Source organism: Esox lucius, chromosome 20 (assembly GCF_011004845.1).
Source record: "Esox lucius isolate fEsoLuc1 chromosome 20, fEsoLuc1.pri, whole genome shotgun sequence".
In the NCBI taxonomy this organism is placed as follows: domain Eukaryota; kingdom Metazoa; phylum Chordata; class Actinopteri; order Esociformes; family Esocidae; genus Esox; species Esox lucius.
The window spans coordinates 18269586-18288326 of NC_047588.1; positions in this window are offsets into that span (position 1 = coordinate 18269586).

The following is an 18741-nucleotide window of genomic DNA, read 5'->3' on the forward strand; positions in this document are numbered from 1 at the left end:
GCTGCCATTGTGCTGACACCTCCCCACACCACCGTGTTGTCCCTGTCCTTGGCCACCCCTCTGAGCCTGGGTCCTCTCTAGGTTTCTTCCTAAATTGCAGCCTTCTTAGGGAGTTTTTACCTGCCACTGAAATTCAACACTACTGTTGTTGGCTCCTTGGGGTTTAAGGACGGATGTTTTCAAGAAAGCATTTTGTGCTGCTGATGTAAAAAGGGCTTTATAAATAAATGTGATTGATTGATTGATCAAAGTTTATATACCCTTGAATGTTTGGCCTTGTTACAGACACACAAGGTGAAACACACAGGGGAAAATGGCAACTAAAGGTGAAAATCCAACAAAAGGTAAATTGCAATTAGTGTCTGTGTATAAATAGTCAATGAGTTTGTTAGCTCTCACTTGGTGGCACTAAGCAAGCTAGATACTGAGCCCTGGGGAGCAGAAAATACCTGTCAAAAGACCTGTGTAACAAGGTAATAGAACCTTATAAAGATGGAAAAGAATATACATGCATGGTGGTGGCTCACTGATGTTTTGGGGGTGTATGAGCTCTAAAGGCACAGGGAATCTTGTGGAAATTGAAGGCAAGCCAATTCTCCAAGGGAATGCTAACTTTTGAACAGATCTGTATCTGGAAGAGACAATTGGCAACTTATAAATACAGATAAACATATAAAGACAACCTAATTAATGCTATTATGAGACTTGCCCTTTACTACTTAGGACTTGACTTGAGATTTGAATGTTAAGACTTGAGACTTGAAGGTTAAGACATTAGGCTTGCTAAGGACTTGCAAAAATGTGACTGGTTCCCATGTCTGCTACACACAGTTAAGTGTTTTACATCTTTCAACTGATGACCACAAACTGAGAAAGCTGTGATGAAGAAATAGTTTTTTTTCTGATTTAGGCTAAACCTTTTCTATCTTTATCTCAAATGCTGGAGACATAGTAATAATGGCTATAATGGCGTTCAATATTATGAGATAATGAACATTTATTAGGACAAACACATTGTTTGACAATGTCATGGTTTCTTTTCAATCCTGCAACATCTACTGCATATGAGTAGGTCATTAGGTTTGACTTACTCTTTGACCATAAACTAATACTTGTGCCAGTTAGAAAGTTTTTTCAAACCATTCTCAGAGGTAAAAAAAAATATCCACAAATTAATCTGACTTGGAGGAAGGAGACGAAGGCCCTGATTGCTTAAATTGTGATTGCTATCCCTTCAGACAAAATCTAAAACTTGGTGCTGGGCCTGATCACGGGGTACATTTGCGCAGTGAAGGTGTTCGCTTATGTCCGTGTTTGGGTGGCCAAAAAATATAATATATCCGTTTTTGGGATGGGTGGGGCAAAATATTTGAAAACCATTGCTCTAATGTGCGGATGATAGGCCATGGATATTACTTGGCCTTTTATTGATTTCAAAAATTCTGCAAATAACTCCCCTGAACTCAATTATTTACACCTTACAGATTGTTATGAGTTGCTGTTCATAAATGTATAATGTTACCAAAGGAACCAAAGCTTTGAGGCCACTATCAGGAGACTGGTACTCAAAACAAAAAAAATATTTGGACCAACAGGACAGCCCATGAATACATTTGCTCCGGCAACTGTATATTTTTATTGATCAATATAATTTGGATAATTGGATATCTCACATAAGGTATTTCATTTATTGGAAAAAAAATGAAATTATTATAAAAAATAGCAGTATCTAAAGAAGCATTAAGACTTCCTTACTCCCCAGATCATCAGTCATTTGTGGACTGCTTCAAATTCAATGGGGTTTGGATGAGAGAACTGGGATGGCCATGGCAAAAGATTGATTCTGTGATCAGTGAGACGTGCGTGGAGGTCGAAAGAAATGCTTTTGTTCATTGTCCTAAATATCCTCCTCACTACACATGGATGCAATTCCAAGTAGGTCAATCACAACCAGTTCATTTAAACATCTTATTTATTGCTCTAATAGAGAATATTTCCTTGCATATGTGTAGCTATTTTCATTATAGCCATTGCAGTGTATTTAATTTATGTTCTTTGACCTTCCCAAAATTGATGAATGAATAAGTAATACTGGTATATACACAAATGAAGGGGCTATGTATGAATTATATGCAGAGTTTTACTTGAGACTATTCATGTGGTTCTGCAACTTATTGTCAATAAACCTGTGTAGACTTCATATGTTTTTAGTCAACTTCAGAAATATTGCAAGTCATAAAATGGTATGATAAGAATCTCCTATCAAATTCCAAATGTTTGAATTTGACAAACAATAATGTAAAGGCCTTGGGTGATGTAAACATTGTGGAAAATACAATAGGCCTAAAAGTAAAAAGTCCAGTTTTGCTATGAGGCAACAATACTGTGTTTTAATGACATTTCAATTGTTTAGACTGATTTCCATGATCCTTGTCACTGCACCTGTGTCTGCTTTTGGCCTTGTCACAGTTCTATGTACTCATAAGTTGTGCCTAGGGCTTAGCTTTTGTCGACCCAATAGGTTCTCGTCACAAATGTGATTTGAAAAGTGTTTCAACACTTTGTGAGATGAAATGGTAATTCTGCTAACTCTGGTTAATGTGAATAGGACCTTCCTTTAGAGCAAGTGTTTTCCTGAGGGACAAATGTCAAGTCCTGGTATGGCAGGCTTGCCGTCCTGGTGATATCCAATGGTGATATCCAATGGTGATATCCAATGGTGATATCCAATGGTGATATCCAATGGTGATATCCAATGGTGATATCCAATGGTGATATCCAATGGTGATATCCAACGGTGATATCCAACGGTGATATCCAACGGTGATATCCAACGGTGATATCCAACGGTGATATCCAACGGTGATATCCAATGGTGATATCCAATGGTGATATCCAATGCCTTTCTCCCTCATTTGGAGCACAGACACCTGTTTTGTTGTTTATTGCCCTCACCTCTGTCCTTAATCACTGTCCCTATTTAAGTTCCTCCTTTTCCAGTGTGTCTTGTCGGTCTGTGTTGGGTTATGCCATATGTAACATTGTTTCTGTTTGCCTTGTTTCTTTTTTGTCTTGCAATGTCTTAGTCCTTTTATTAACTAAACATCCCCCGTTCTCCCTGCACATGTGTCCTGTCTCTTAAACCAGTACAAAAACATTTTCTAGCACAACACCCTTCATATTATAAAGCCCTGGGGGATGTCAAACTGCTATGGTGCCTTTATGAACCGTTTGAAAAAGCAGAAACTATGGTCATTGATGCTTGTAATAGATTTAGGCCCCTTATTTTTTCCACTAGATTGTTTCCTGTATGTGTAGGTACAGTAGTGCCCGAAGTGAGGATTTCTGTACTCAGTATAATTATTAAACATGAGATAATTCTCTATACCCCAGTGTCTCACACCCCACCCTGATGCCAGCAACATTGCAAAAAGTGGTATTATATCATCAGCTTCCTTTCCTTATTCAACTCCTCTCTCTTATCGCCATTCTTCCATTATACACATTTTCTTCATTACTATTATTCCCTTTGAACAAAATCCCACTCTTGAGCAGAGTGACTAGTCCATGTATAATTCATCCCCCTGACCACACTGTGTTAAATATTTAACTGTGTAAGTCATGTATAATTACAGTTAACTGTGTGTCAGGCTGCCTTTCAACCTATTGTCCTGCTCCAGGCCTGCAGGTCTACAGACTGTTCCTTATTTCTTCTCTCTAGAACTTAACTGATCCGTTGATGTCTCTGTTTGACCCACTAGATTCCACACACCAGGTTCTGCACTTAACTAAGTCAGTTCCTGATTAGAGGGGAAGGGTGAAAAACAGCATCCTGGGTGAGGAGAGAGACAGTTGTCTTTTCTCATTTAGGCCAAAGTCTTGCTTCCAACCTCTTTCCTTAGTGTTTCCTTCCCAACTTAAAAACAGAGTGGTCAAGAAGATGTCACTTTATTAGCAGGCAACTGGAGGAATGTCCTAATGTCGTCAAACATTATGACCACTCATGGGTAAAGTGAATAACATCTCCTAACAAGGGCACATGTCCAGGTCTGGGTAGATTAGATGGTAAGGGAACAGTCAGTTCTGGAAGTCAACGTGTTGGATGCAGGAGAAATGGGCAGGAGTAAAGACCTGAGCGACTTTGACAAGGGCCACATTATTATGGCCAGACGACTGGGTCAGAGCATCTCTGAGTCGACAAGGCTTGTGGGGTGAAACGGCAAGGCTGGTGGGGTGAAACGGCAAGGCTTGTGGAGTGAACCGGCAAGGCTGGTGGGGTGAAACGGCAAGGCTTGTGGGGTGAAACGGCAAGGCTGGTGGGGTGAAACGGCAAGGCTGGTGGGGTGAAACGGCAAGGCTTGTGGAGTGAAACGGCAAGGCTGGTGGGGTGAAATGGCAAGGCTGGTGGGGTGAAACGGCAAGGCTTGTGGAGTGAAACGGCAAAGCTGGTGGGGTGAAACGGCAAGGCTGGTGGGGTGAAACGGCAAGGCTTGTGGAGTGAAACGGCAAGGCTGGTGGGGTGAAACGGCAAAGCTGGTGGGGTGAAACAGCAAGGCTTGTGGGGTGAAATGGCAAGGCTGGTGGGGTGTAACGCCAAGGCTGGTGGGGTGAAACGGCAAGGCTGGTGGGGTGAAACGGCAAGGCTGGTGGGGTGAAACGGCAAGGCTGGTGGGGTGAAACGGCAAGGCTTGTGTGGTGCTGCTTGTACACAGACCTACCAATCGTGATCCGAGGAGGGACAAACCGGCAACCGGGTGTGGGGTGCACAAGGCTCATCAATGCCCAAGGGCAACGACGGCAATCGCGTCTGGTTACAGGAAGAATGTGACACAGCACACAACGGATTGTACCCTGCTGCGTCTGGGCACCCTGCTGTGTCTGGGACTGTGTCGCCACTGCCTGGTCAAGGTGTCCACCTTCAGGGGTCTTGTAGAGTCCGTGCCTCGGGTGGGCGGGGCTGTTTTGGCTGCATGCAGAGGACAAACAGCATTTCAGGCAGGTGGTCATAATGTATTGGCTCATCAGACAGGATGGACTCATAGCAAACCATTACAACGTTCCAACGTTTTTACATTCAGCTGATGGCTGTGTTATTATACCAATTGCCAAATGTGAAATAAATGCAACCCTGGGGAGTGCCACGCTATGAAGGATTAGGCCAGGGAAACGCCTGGGTCAGGGTTGTTTACCACGGATGGGGGTGAGAGGAAAGTTGGGAGAGACAAAGGTTGGTGGACGAAAAGCAGAGAAGGAGAAAGTGGAGAGCCAGGGTGATGGAGGAGAGGGAAAGTAAGTATTACACATATAGTAAATAGCACAAGAGAGAAAGAGCAGAGTCTACTGTAGGTGCACTATATTGTTGTCAACAGTTCTGAGGTTGCTTGATGTGGTTTACAGTAAATGTATTGAGGTACATTGTGGCCTTTAAAGGTCACGTACACTTAAAGGTCACGTAATCAGTTCCTCTCAAGGTTTCTTCTTAGGTTCTGACCTTTTTAGCAATCTTACCTAAATATTGTGCTTTCACATTTGATTGCTTGCTTTTTGCATTTTGGGCTTGGTATCTGTGTTAGTGTTTTGTAACAACTGCTCATGTAAAAAGGGGTTTATTAATTAAATGAGATTAATAATAGTTTGGATATTATTGGATAAACAGTAGCAGAAAAGTCAGATTCACAGGAAAGAGAATGGCAGACAGATAAAGCTGTGTCACATTCACACTCAGATACAAACACACACAGATACACACAGACACACACAACTTCTAGTGAGGTTTGGGTTTTAATAATGTGTAGTTAAACAATTGGATTGCAATATATTTTAGACACCCTCAAGGAGCTGTTAGATTGGTACCAAAATCGTCTTTTTAAATCCAACACTTTAATACTAATTACTGAACATAGGCTTCACTGAGTTAATGACAGGGAGTTTCATTAAGTCTAAGAAAGTGTGTGTGTGTGTGTGTGTGTGAGAGTGTGCGTGTGTGTGTGTGTGTGTGTGTGCATGTGTGAGTGGGCATGATAAAGCGAGAGATAGAAAGGAAGTGTAAGAGAAACAGGGGATCGAGAGAAAAATATCATTTTTGAGAGAGCTATATATTTTGTTTTGAAACCTGTTTTTAGAACTCTGCCTGTATAAACAATCGAATGCAGGTTTTTTGCTTCAGGTATGGGTGTGGGGATAAAGCCATACATATTCATGTTTCTTTGTTCTCATTTGGCTGATGCACAATAAAATTAACTCAACACATTGCTAACTAAATAAGCATTCTGGGACTTTTGAGAATAACAGACTATTGTTTAAAGCTTCCCATTTGGATGTAATATGGTTGGTTTATATGTACATTATATGTAAGTAGAATAACTTTCATACATTAATTAGTTCTGACATTTGAAAGTGATTGCACGTGGTGATATGGTGCACAAATCAGCACACACAGATGACATACACTCACCTAAAGGATTATTAGGAACACCATACTAATACTGTGTTTGACCCCCTTTCACCTTCAGAACTGCCTTAATTCTACGTGGCATTCTAGGAAAGCATCTTGCAGTTGATAGAGATTTGTGGGATGTACATCCAGGGCACGAAGCTCCTGTTCCACCACATCCCAAAGATGCTCTATTGGGTTGAGATCTGGTGACTGTGGGGGCCATTTCAGTACAGTGAACTCATTGTCATGTACAAGAAACCAATTTGAAATGATTCGAGCTTTGTGACATGGTGCATTATCCTGCTGGAAGTAGCCATCAGAGGATGGGTACATGGTGGTCATAAAGGGATGGACTTGGTTAGAAACAATGCTCAGGTAGGCCGTGGCATTTAAACCATGCCCAATTGGCACTAAGGGGCCTAAAGTGTGCCAAGAAAACATCCCCCACACCATTACACCACCACCACCAGCCTGCACAGTGGTAACAAGCCATGATGGATCCATGTTCTCATTCTGTTTACGCCAAATTCTGACTCTACCATCTGAATGTCTCAACAGAAATCGAGACTCATCAGACCAGGCAACATTCTTCCAGTCTTCAACTGTCCAATTTTGGTGAGCTCGTGCAAATTGTAGCCTCTTTTTTCTTTTTTCTAGTGGAGATGAGTGGTACCCGGTGGGGTCTTCTGCTGTTGTAGCCCATCCGCCTCAAGGTTGTGCGTGTTGTGGCTTCACAAATGCTTTGCTGCATACCTCGGTTGTAACGAGTGGTTATTTCAGTCAAAGTTGCTCTTCTATCAGCTTGAATCAGTTGGCCCATTCTCCTCTGACCTCTAGCATCAACAAGGCATTTTCGCCCACAGGACTGGATGTTTTTCTCTTTTCACACCATTCTTTGTAAACCCTAGAAATGATTATACGTGAAAATCCCAGTAACTGAGCAGATTGTGAAATACTCTGACCGGCCCGTCTGGCACCAACAACCATGCCACGCTCAAAATTGCTTAAATCACCTTTCTTTCCCATTCTGACATTCAGTTTGGAGTTCAGGAGATTGTCTTGACAGGGACCACACCCCTAAATGCATTGAAGCAACTGCCATGTGATTGGTTGATTAGATAATTGCATTAATGAGAAATTTAACAGGTGTTCCTAATAATCCTTTAGGTGAGTGTAGTACACCACTTTAATTCAACAGCGGCACTTTTACAACCCGTGACCAAACTGATAATCATCAGTAGGCTAGGATACCGTATATATTTTGCCTACAATTTTCAGATTGAGAAGTACAGAAGAACCATGCTAAGGTCCCAGATTTATATGTGGAGTTCAAACCTACAACTTGTAGTGCAGTTTTCATACAAAGTGAGCCACAACACACCAATGCAATGCCTATACAATGCAATGTAATACTGTAAAGAACAGTAAATGATTACCATACTTACATTACATTTGCTCATTTATTTCAAATGGTAGTAAGCACAATTAGTAAACATAGAACATGGGGCGTGAACACTAGCAAAGTCTTTAAACATGGAGCAGGATAGACCACAAGGAAATCGGAGCCCATAGACAGTGTCAGGGTCAGTGCCAATGCCACTGGCCATCAAGCAACTGTCCAAGTGCCTGGAGAACGTGTGTGCAGCCATATCTGAAGATGGTGAGGTAGGACGTAGGCCCCTTCTTGCACCTCAATAATGGTGCAAGGTAAAACAGTCATACATGCATGAGCCAGGGTCTGACCCTGAAAGGAATGAGGAAGCAGGTGTGTCATTTCAAAACAGTAGCTATGCGGGTTGTAACATGCTGGTTAGTCAACATGGAAATGTTGCAACCAGCCATGTTACTGGGACTATAGCATTGAAGCTATAGGTTTGCATTGAAGCTAGGCTAGCTGGATTGCAGAGCACCCTTTTAGACAATTTCATTAGGAAACATTTTAATAATGAATTTGGCTAGGTGCTTAAATGGATAGTTCAGGAGTTCGACAACAAGGCTCTTCTACTCTCCCAGAATCAAAAGTACTTCTGGATGCCATTTCTATTATTTCAAGAAATGTCAGAAATAAAGCAAATATTGTGATTTGGTTCTGCATTTCTGCCATGTCTAGTTCTAGAGTGTGCTGGCCCATATTGGGCTGGGGTTGCCTTGGTGTGGGTTAGCACCTGCACACAGTGTCTACCGATTACCCACAAGGTGCCATTTTACTTCTCTCATCTGTCACGAACTGGGAGCAAAAAACACCAAGCCTTATTTCCAGCAGCAGTAAGCAGAGGGACATACACACAAGGACAGTCCTATTTCAGACTGCTGCCAGTCGCTCACACAGAGGTGTGAAGAAAAATAGGATGGATTCTTCTCGCTCTCATTCCATCACAGATCCATGACACCCTTATTTGCCTGCCCCATCCATCTCCCACTGTGTCCTGTGTTTGTGTGTGTGTGTGAGTGTGTGTGTGTTGGGGGGGTCCAACGTGTGTTGACTTTAAGTAACGGACTGTTCTTGTGCTTTGGTGTTGCCATTCTTTTCCTTGTTTACTTTTGCAATTTAGCAGGTTTTACTATAGTTATGGTAACTTCTCTAACTAATTTATTTTTGTTTGGCTTAAAGTGTTGATAAACTACAACTTCCTTATATTATAAGCACAGCAATCCACAAAGAGCAGTAGCCTATGCGCATGTTCCAAAAATCACCAGGTGGAAAAAATATATTTTTTAAATACCAGTGTGACAGAAGAACATTTTCATAAGAGGGAAATAACTAATGAGCATGTAAAATAGAGAAGTAACAAGCATTGTTCTTGCTGGACATTGAAAAGAAAGTTTAAACCAACAGAACAAAGAGGATTTAAACAAGTACTTTTATGTTTCAATTGCTTTCAAAAATGCTGACCATATTGTCGATTCTAAGTCGGATAATGTATGAGGTGCTGAACAGGCCTTTCTCTCTGACCATTTGATTTGAACGATCTTTGCATACCAATGACAACAAGTCATGAGATGTTTATATTAATTATGCTACATTATCTTTGTCAAATATGACTGGTTGTTTGGAATATACATATACATTGTAATTTCTTAATGTTTCACAATGTAAAATGTGTCCAGGTAAAGTTTCTGTGTTTGAGTCCTTGCCTCCCTCTGTTCCTCCCTGATTCAGATGAGTTTTCATCACATCCCATCACTGAAACCCCTAAATATGAGAACCACTTCCAATGAAAGCGACTATACATTTCACCAATGTCATTTTCACTCAGTCCCTCTCTCCTTATAACACACACCCACCCACACACCTGCTATTCCATCTTACCCAAGGCTGTGGTCATGCATTGTACTTCTATATTAGATGTTGTTGTTTTTCTCCCTGGCTTTCTATGATCCATGACAGCAGAAGAGAGGGAGAATGCATAAAAAATAAGGAGAAAACATATGACAGTTTTCGCATCATGTCCTTCTGTGTGTGAGTCTGTGTGTGTGTGGGGGAGGGGGGGGGGCAAAGTTTTATATTTGCAACTACAGTATGTGGAAAGTGAGTGTTTCCTAGGAAATAACTGAGCCATTTTCTCCAGGAAAAATAAACGCTCTTTTAATTTGTTCTTCAGACCAAATTATTAGTGTAAACTATAAACTATTACACGGCAAAGTGTTAATCAAGAGTTAGGCCCTTAGACTAGATCCTGGCCCTGGGGACCCCAAGGGGTGGACGTTTTTATTTTTGCTCAACCATGGGATCCCCAGGATTGGGAAACACTGGACTAGGCCAGGCAGGACTTAGCTAATGTACATTGGAGAATATTTGTTGTAAAACATGGAACACTGGTAGAATTCCAGCCTAAATCAATAACAATAAAATGCATTGCTTGTGCAGAGCAAACATCAAATTCATGAAAATGACTTGATTGACAACAAATTAAATGAGCTATCCATCTACCACGTCGTTGCCCCCCCAAAAAGTTACTTTTGTCTTTTTACTATCTACTCCAGCATTTGCAAAAAGAACACATAAAAGCTCTTATACATTAAAGGATTTAGATTGGAAAGAACATAATTGTTTTAGAATAGCACTCCGAGAGCTTGAGGAAGTGTGGCTGGGTCTGCCTTTCCATAAATTGGCGTGAGAGCAAGACAGAAATGTACCCACATCATTAATTGCAACATACTGTGAAAACGGAAAGCAAATTGCTGATTAAAAGCCAAATGTATTGATGTCGGCCATGTTTCCGATGAACCATTCGCTTCTGTTGAGAACAAGCATTACTTTATGTTAGGAAAATATTTCGATATCAAAGGAAGTGTGTGGGGGGGGGTTTCTTGAATTGTAACATCCAATAAAAATCTTAGTGCTGGGAGCCAGTACTCCATCCAAACCGCTTTTGAAATACAAACATTTCCAGACCTCCGAGCAAGCGTGACAACATATCTGGGGATGGCCCAGTGAGACTAACTAGGAGTTACCCTCTGACTTTCATAAAAAGACCAGTCAGTCTTTATCACAAAGACAATAAGAAAGCTGTCTGTCTGTGGTAAAGATTCTCGCACAGCAGAGTGGGTGCTATGGACCATGCACCCAGACCTTATCTCTGAGAGGTAGATGTCAGCTTGATATAAAGAACATAGAGATGAGGGATGGCTTGAATATGACATGGAAAGGACTCCTGTGAGTGACAGCTTTTGGGGAAGAGAGAACTTTCCTGGCCCCCTTTCTCTCTATTTGTCAGCTGTATCATCTTGATTGTATGGGTGTGTGGATGTGTATGTGACTGTGTGTGTGTGTGTGTGTGTGTGTGTGATTGTGTGACTGATGCAGATGTGCTGTAAACCATTGCCTCCAGCCCAGCATTCTCCATGCCTCTATTCTTGCCAGAACAGTGCTCCTAAACACAGCAAACACACACACACACACACACACATACATTCAGGGATCCAGGGATTCACAGTAAAAGAGATTCGATAGATTTATTAAGGTAAACTGCATTGTGGGTTAAAATGTGTCCTCTATATTTTAGGCACAAGAATGTTTCTTCTTGATATCCAATTACAATGTCTGCAAGAGAAACAGCTTGACAACACTGATACAGGGTTGGACACAAAACCACACCTGTTCTTGAAATACAGAGTAAACATTCTGTGAGACTTGCGGAATGGTGGAGGCCGATATTCCATTAAGCTTGTCCTCGCACAAAGAGTTCAATCCCTGGAGGAGGATGGAGGATACGCACTCCTTCAGGCCTTAAAGGGATAGTTTCAATCCAGATTCATATTTGGGTAAAAGTCCACTTACCCTGAGTTGTTCCTGAGTCATTTTTCAAAACAATCCATTATTCAGCTCTGTCTCTAGTGACCATTATTAGCATTCATGAATGAAAAGGCTTTACAAAAGACACATTGCAAGCTGAAAACGACTCCGAATTAAGACTAGAGGTGTTGTTCACCTGAAAGAACCTGACAATGTTGTACAATGTTGTTCCCCACATAGGCGCCGATTTATGTTTTCCTCCGTGGGTGCTCATAGGCGCACGCCATTTATATATATATATATATATATATATATATATATATATATATATATATATATATATATATATATATATATACATACACACACACACCTATATATACCTATATATACACACCTATATATACCTATATATACACCTATATATACATATATAAATGCACTACGCACACCTATTCATTTACTTATCAATAAAGCCGTAAAGTAGATCTTTCAAAATGTACCACTTATCACAAATACAGGATTGGAGATGAAAAGTTTAACTGACACGTAGGCCTAACCGCGATCAGTTCGTGGGAAATTAATGTTTTGCACTATTATCTATATATCGATAAAAAAAAACGACACATAGTTTCTGGGAGTTTCTCCCTAATTTCTGCAACGAGTTTTTGATAGTGGCATTTTTTCATCTGAGAAACGCTGTGATTGGTGGATAGGGAGCATCCGGAGCAGGCGACTGTTTATGTCGCTGTCACTAACTTCGACATAACCAATCACAGTGTGACAGACGCTTTACATATCACCAACGGCAAGTTTAATTTTAAATGAATGTAGCCTACTGGCGGACTGGCGGTCTGGCACACGTGGGTGCTCGTGCTCGGTATTTTCGTGGGTGCTCGCTATTTTCCGTGGGTGCTCGCTATTTTCCGTGGGTGCTTGAGCCCCGGAGCACCCACGGTATCGGCGCCTATGGTTCCCCAAAATAAAGTTTACATTTTGGCAACATAAATCACATTTTCAAATGAATTGGTACGTTCTAAGTTAACAGGTCAGATTTGTTCAAAACTGTATAATTCCAGAGGTTCTTTCTGGAAGAGGAAGTGTATATGCCACAGTCGGTTACAGTAAACAAAAGTTAGCATTCGCTAGCTAGAGAGCAAGTTACCTATATCCAGTGCCGACTGGTGCCTTTTGATGGCCCTTAGCAAAATGTATTTTGGGGCTCCCTAACAGTTGGAGGCCCCCTAGCGGTTGGGGGCCCAAAGCGACCGCTTATGCTGCTTATCCCTGGAGCCAACCCTGGGTGTCCTTCAGCTGTTGTTTCTTTGCAGCAATTCGACCATGAAGGCCTGATTCACGCAGTCTCCTCTGAACAGATGGTGAGATGTGTCTGTCACTGGAACTCTCTGAAGCATTTATTTGGCCTGCATTTATTTGGCCTGCAATGTCAGGTGCATTTAACTGCTGATTTCTGAGGCTGGTAACTTTAAGGAACTTATCCTCTGTAGCAGAGGTAACTCTGGGTCTTCCTTTCCTGTGGTGGTCCTCATGAGAACCTGTTTCATCATAGCACTTGATGGTTTATGAGACCGCACTTGAAGAAACGTTCAATGTTGTTGACATTTTCCACCCTGACTGACCTTCATGTCTTAAAACAATAATGGACAGTCGTTTGGCTTTGCTTATTTGAGCTGTTCTTCCCATAATGTGGACCACTACAGTACAGACACTGGTCTTCTCTAAACCAACCCTACCTCATCACCACACATATACATACATACAGTGAGGGGAAAAAATATTGGATCTCAGCTGATTTTGTACGTTTGCCTACTGACAAAGAAATGATCAGTCTATAATTTTAATGGTAGGTTAATTTGACAAAAGAACCATCTCCAAGCAGCTTGGTGAGAAGGTTGGTGCGATTATTCACAAATAGAAAAAACACAAAAGAACTGTCAATCTCCCTCTGTCTGGGGCTCCATGCAAGATCTCACCTCGTGGAGTTGCAATGATCATGAGAACAGTGAGGAATCAGCCCAGGACTACACGGGAGGATCTTGTCACTGATCTCAAGGCAGCTGGGACCATAGTCACCAAGAAAACAATTGGTAACACACTACGCCGTGAAGGACTGAAATCATGCAGTGCCCGCAAGGTCCCCCTGCACAAGAAAGCGCATGTACAGGCCAGTCTGAAGTTTGCCAATAAACATCTGAATGATTCAGAGGAGAAAATGTTGTGGTCAGATGAGACCAAAATCGAGCTCTTTGGCATCCACTCAACTCACCGTGTTTGGAGGAGGAGGAATGCTGCCTATGCCCCCAAGAACACCATCCCCACTGTCAAACATGGAGGTGGAAACATTATGCTTTGGGAGTGTTTTTCTGCTAAGGGGACTGGACAACTTCACCGCATCAAAGGGACGATGGACGGGGCCATGTACCGTCAAATCTTGGGTGAGAACCTCCTTCCCTCAGCCAGGGCATTGAAAATGGGTCATGGATGGGTATTCCAGCATGACAATGACCCAAAACACACAGCCAAGGCAACAAATAAGTGGCTCAAGAAGAAGCACATTAAGGTCCTGGAGTGGCCTAGCCAGTCTCCAGACCTTAATCCAATAGAAAATCTGTGGAGGGAGCTGAAGGTTTGAGTTGCCAAACATCAGCCTCGAAAACTGAATGACTTGGAGAAGATCTGAAAAGAGGAGTGGGACAAAAACCCTCCTGAGATGTGTGCAAACCTGGTGGCCAACTACAAGAAACGTCTGACCTCTGTGATTGCCTACAAGGGTTTTGCCACCAAGTACTAAGTCATGTTTTGCAGAGGGGTCGAATACATATAAAAACGCAAATCAATTTATAACATTTTTGATATGCGTTTTTCTGGATAAGTTCTTTTGTTATTCTGTCTCTCACTGTTCAAATAAACCTACCTTTAAAACTATAGACTGATAATTTCTTTGACAGTGGGCAAACGTACAAAATCAGCAGGGGATCAAAAAAAGAAATCCCTCACTGTAAGTACAGCAGTAGATCTTTCATGAAGAATGATAAACATAGAGACTTTATTAACCCTAGTGAAATAACACAGGTATATTTCATAAATGTTCCTCTACGATGCAGCTGGGGCCGAGTCATCGTTTTGGTTGACTCCTTTCTGGTGTTGACATTAAACCCTGTTCCTTCCTTGTCAGATTCTTGCACTCTGAAAACAAATGAAGCCTTAGCAAAGCATCACTCATTTTGTTTTCTGTTGAAATGAAACTGATCATAGTGTACAACGATGACAAGCCATGGAAGACAATTGCTTGATGGATCATGTTATTACTCTCTTAAAACATCTCAGTCAGCTTGGATAATACTGTAGATATAACGGGAAAACAAATACAACCGGAAATGTGTGTGTTTAATGTGTCCGTCTCTGGCACAAAAAGGTGAACAGGCTGTGGTGAAAGGCTGTTCTATAGGTGTGAGGGTAATTTAATCAGAGGCTTGATATAGCAGGTTACTGGGGTTAATATCTTACATGCACGCTGCTCGTCTCTAAAGGCTTAATTGTTTAAAGTATTATTGACCGCTATAGCCTGTGTGTTTGTGTGCGTGTGTGTGTGCCTGTGTAACTGCATGGGCCACATTAAGACATTACATTTCTGCTGCTTAGAGTCAAACAAGCAAGATTTCCACAGACAGACCAACATCTGTCTCACACACACACACGCTCATGTCCCTCACTCTATCCCTCTCACCACTACCTCTTCCACATCTAAATAGATATGAGTTTGAAATCTATTAGAATTCAATTTGTTTCACATCAGTTGTATATGTTCACTATTTTAATGTGGAAAATTATGTTTAATTCCACTGACGTACATTGAAGTACTATTAGTCCTAGTGTTGGTATTATTCCAGATGAGCCCTGTATTACAACAATAACAAAACACGCGGAGATGAAACCCATTGAGAAAAGCTATCACAATTAACGGTTAAAGGGTAATTCACTGTGGTAGATGTACTAATGGAGTACTTCTGTTCTGGGTTGATCATTCTACGCGGGTCTATCGCATGACATCAAAAAGGCCAGCTAATTCTTGCTGTAGAGTTACAAAAAAAGGATCCTGGGAATGTATCAGGGAAAATAAAGTCCCTCCACTATTTTGCAGATAATTTCATTCCTGGTAATAAGCGCCCCTCACACACACACACAAGACCTTCTAATGAGGATGGGATTAAACTACAACAGTTATGAAAAAGTCCTCAACCTCCGCTTCAGACTACTGGAGGAGAATTACAGCCATTTATAGCTAGGTACTTATATCCACTTAAGTGCACTTACAGGCACTTTCCAAGATATTTCAGATTTCAAGCACTTTTGTTATCTACATGATTAAGTGACATCAATGTTAACAGCCTGAGAAATGAGATGAGGGAAGAACATGTGGTGAAGTCTTGATGGGAGGGTGTCATCATCGGATCGTTAGAGCAGGGAAACGCTTCTCATTACAGATACCAATTATCTCCAGAGAGGGAGAAAACGTGTAGAGAAATAAAAACAGGAGAGATAGAGGGAGCTAGAGAGTGAACAATGGGGGAAAGGAGAGGACAAGCTGTGAGAATGGAGAGAGGAGGTATATGTGATAAAGAGGGGGGAATATAAAGACACTGGGAGAGGAGAATATAAATGGTTGGTGCAGGCAGGCAGGCAGACAGACAGACAGACAGGGAGCAACAACTCATAGGTAGCAGTGCCTGCCTTTGACAGCAGAGATATTATTCCAGCATGGATCAATGTCCCTGCGAAAGAGCTTCTCTCCATAAATCACATCACCCTCATCCTCCTACACTCAATCACACACAAATACACACAAACACACAAACACACAAACACACACACACACACACACACACACTGAAAAATATCAGCATCTGTCATAAACTCCCCATAAGACATTCTAAGTTCCTAACTGTCTTTGTGAAATGTTTTCCTAGAGCTCTCATAGTTCTCGTAGTGTCTTATTGTTTAGTGAACAAATCCATTGTGTGAAGTGTCCTTCCTTTCCCGGTCTCATACCTGTGAATACACACAGATATATTACCATTCTAGTTATTTCACATGGGAGCCGAAGGCTAAAAGTTGGTATGAATTTAGATGTCCAAAACTTTTGATAAAGACTATTTTGATCACTAAAAGACAACATCCACATTCAGCACCTTCCTCAGTTTTGGTCCCATTTTCCTGTTTTCATATCTGTGCTAACAGCTCCATCTATTGGGGAAGACAAATATACTGCATCAATTTTAATTTGGCGCTGGAAAATCTAGAGGATTACTGTGCAACTTCTATAACTGTTTATTTCTGATGGGCCCTGATATGGTGAATTCATGTCAATTGTATTCTTTCATAGTAAATACAATATCTGTTTATTTGAATGACTACCACTGACTAACTGACTTTGTGAAGTTTAGACAACTGTTTGCATAATAGGCCAGGTGTGAAGCTTGACATCTTCGCATTCTGCTATTTCAATTTTATATTTTTTTTTGTTGGTTGTCAAAAGCAAGTTACTTAGCTGACAACAGTAGGGTCTTCACATCCTTTAACTTGCATTTGTAACCTTATTTAAAAATTAAACAAAAAGTAACAAAAAAAATGTTCTTAATGTTCTTACAATTTACACATTTTTAAAGTAAATTGACAAGAAAACACTTCAAAATTCTATATATCCCTTCTCAGGCTCTTGAACCTGACAGGATGGTTCTGCTTGAGTCAAAACCTTCCAAACCCTGGTACTGTTCTTCCACCGCCATAATGACGTTCTTCTTCACACACTTGTTATCTATTTTAGCAGACCTATTAATCATAATAGCTATAAAATTAAGGCTACAAAGTCCTCTTCACTACGTATGAAATGCTCTACCCTCACTACAGTATCTTTAACCTTTGTGTAATGTCTGGTCCGCGTGGCATAGCAGCTCCCTTTTCTCTCCGGCGCTCCACGTCGTCGGTGAACTAACCACTGGCTGGAGATTGATAGCAGCAGCGCATCCCGACGACGCACCTGTTCCCAGTCATCAATTCAGTTGTCTATTTCTGTGTTGCTCACTCAATGCATCCCACGGATTACTGGTTCTCTGCACCTGGGACCGTGTGGTGCTGTCGTTTTTCTTTGACCCATATGAACGAATTGAATCGCAGTCGCATTTCGTTTTCTCTTTTATCTGCCTCACTTTAACGCACTCGCTACAGTCGCGCCATCACTTTGTCGGACACTTCAAAGCATTTGCTTCATGATTCTCACGCCAAGTGCTACATTTCACATTTTCATCCCGTGTAACGTGATGAAATGGTCACACATGAGGATACTCTGTACAAAGGGGACATTTTGACTCCTCCCTGCGATAGACTCATAAAAGTGAAAACTTAACAATGATTGCACATTGGTCTGGGTGTAACCGCACGCCTCTGGTCATTTACTAATTACAACTGCACCTGAGTGGGTGGAAGAAAAAAACGACAGATATAATTTTTTTAGTTTCTCGCCATTCACACCCGGTTCATTGGAAGTGCTTCAATTACTTCCAGTGATGCTTTTCAATTTCTGCAACATTAACTTCCACTGAAACTATTAAGACAGGGAAAGACAGATTTACTATGGACATTCGTCGGATATTTGTTTTCTCTTGTCAATAGCTATGTGTCGTCATGCTTTCCATGACTATGAAAATGACAGATTTTGAATCAGGATAGGATGGACTACAATGCACCTCATATTTTTTTCACAATTCAGATTTTTCTGTACTAATTTCTGACTTAATTCTTTAACACATCTTAGAAAAAGTGTGCCATATATGAAAAGTGCATTTTCTGAATAGGGGGAGGACGGACTACAATCCACAGCTTATAGTTTTTCTTTCCTCTAAATTTCTTAAGTTCCAAACAAGATAAGCATGAAGGACAGTACTCATAGGCAGAGTATCCAGCCCCCCTCTCCTGACACTCTGACTAAAATCACCCAATGCTTCCAGAAGTTGTCCTAGTTCCAAACAGGGGTGCAACAACTCCCATCCCC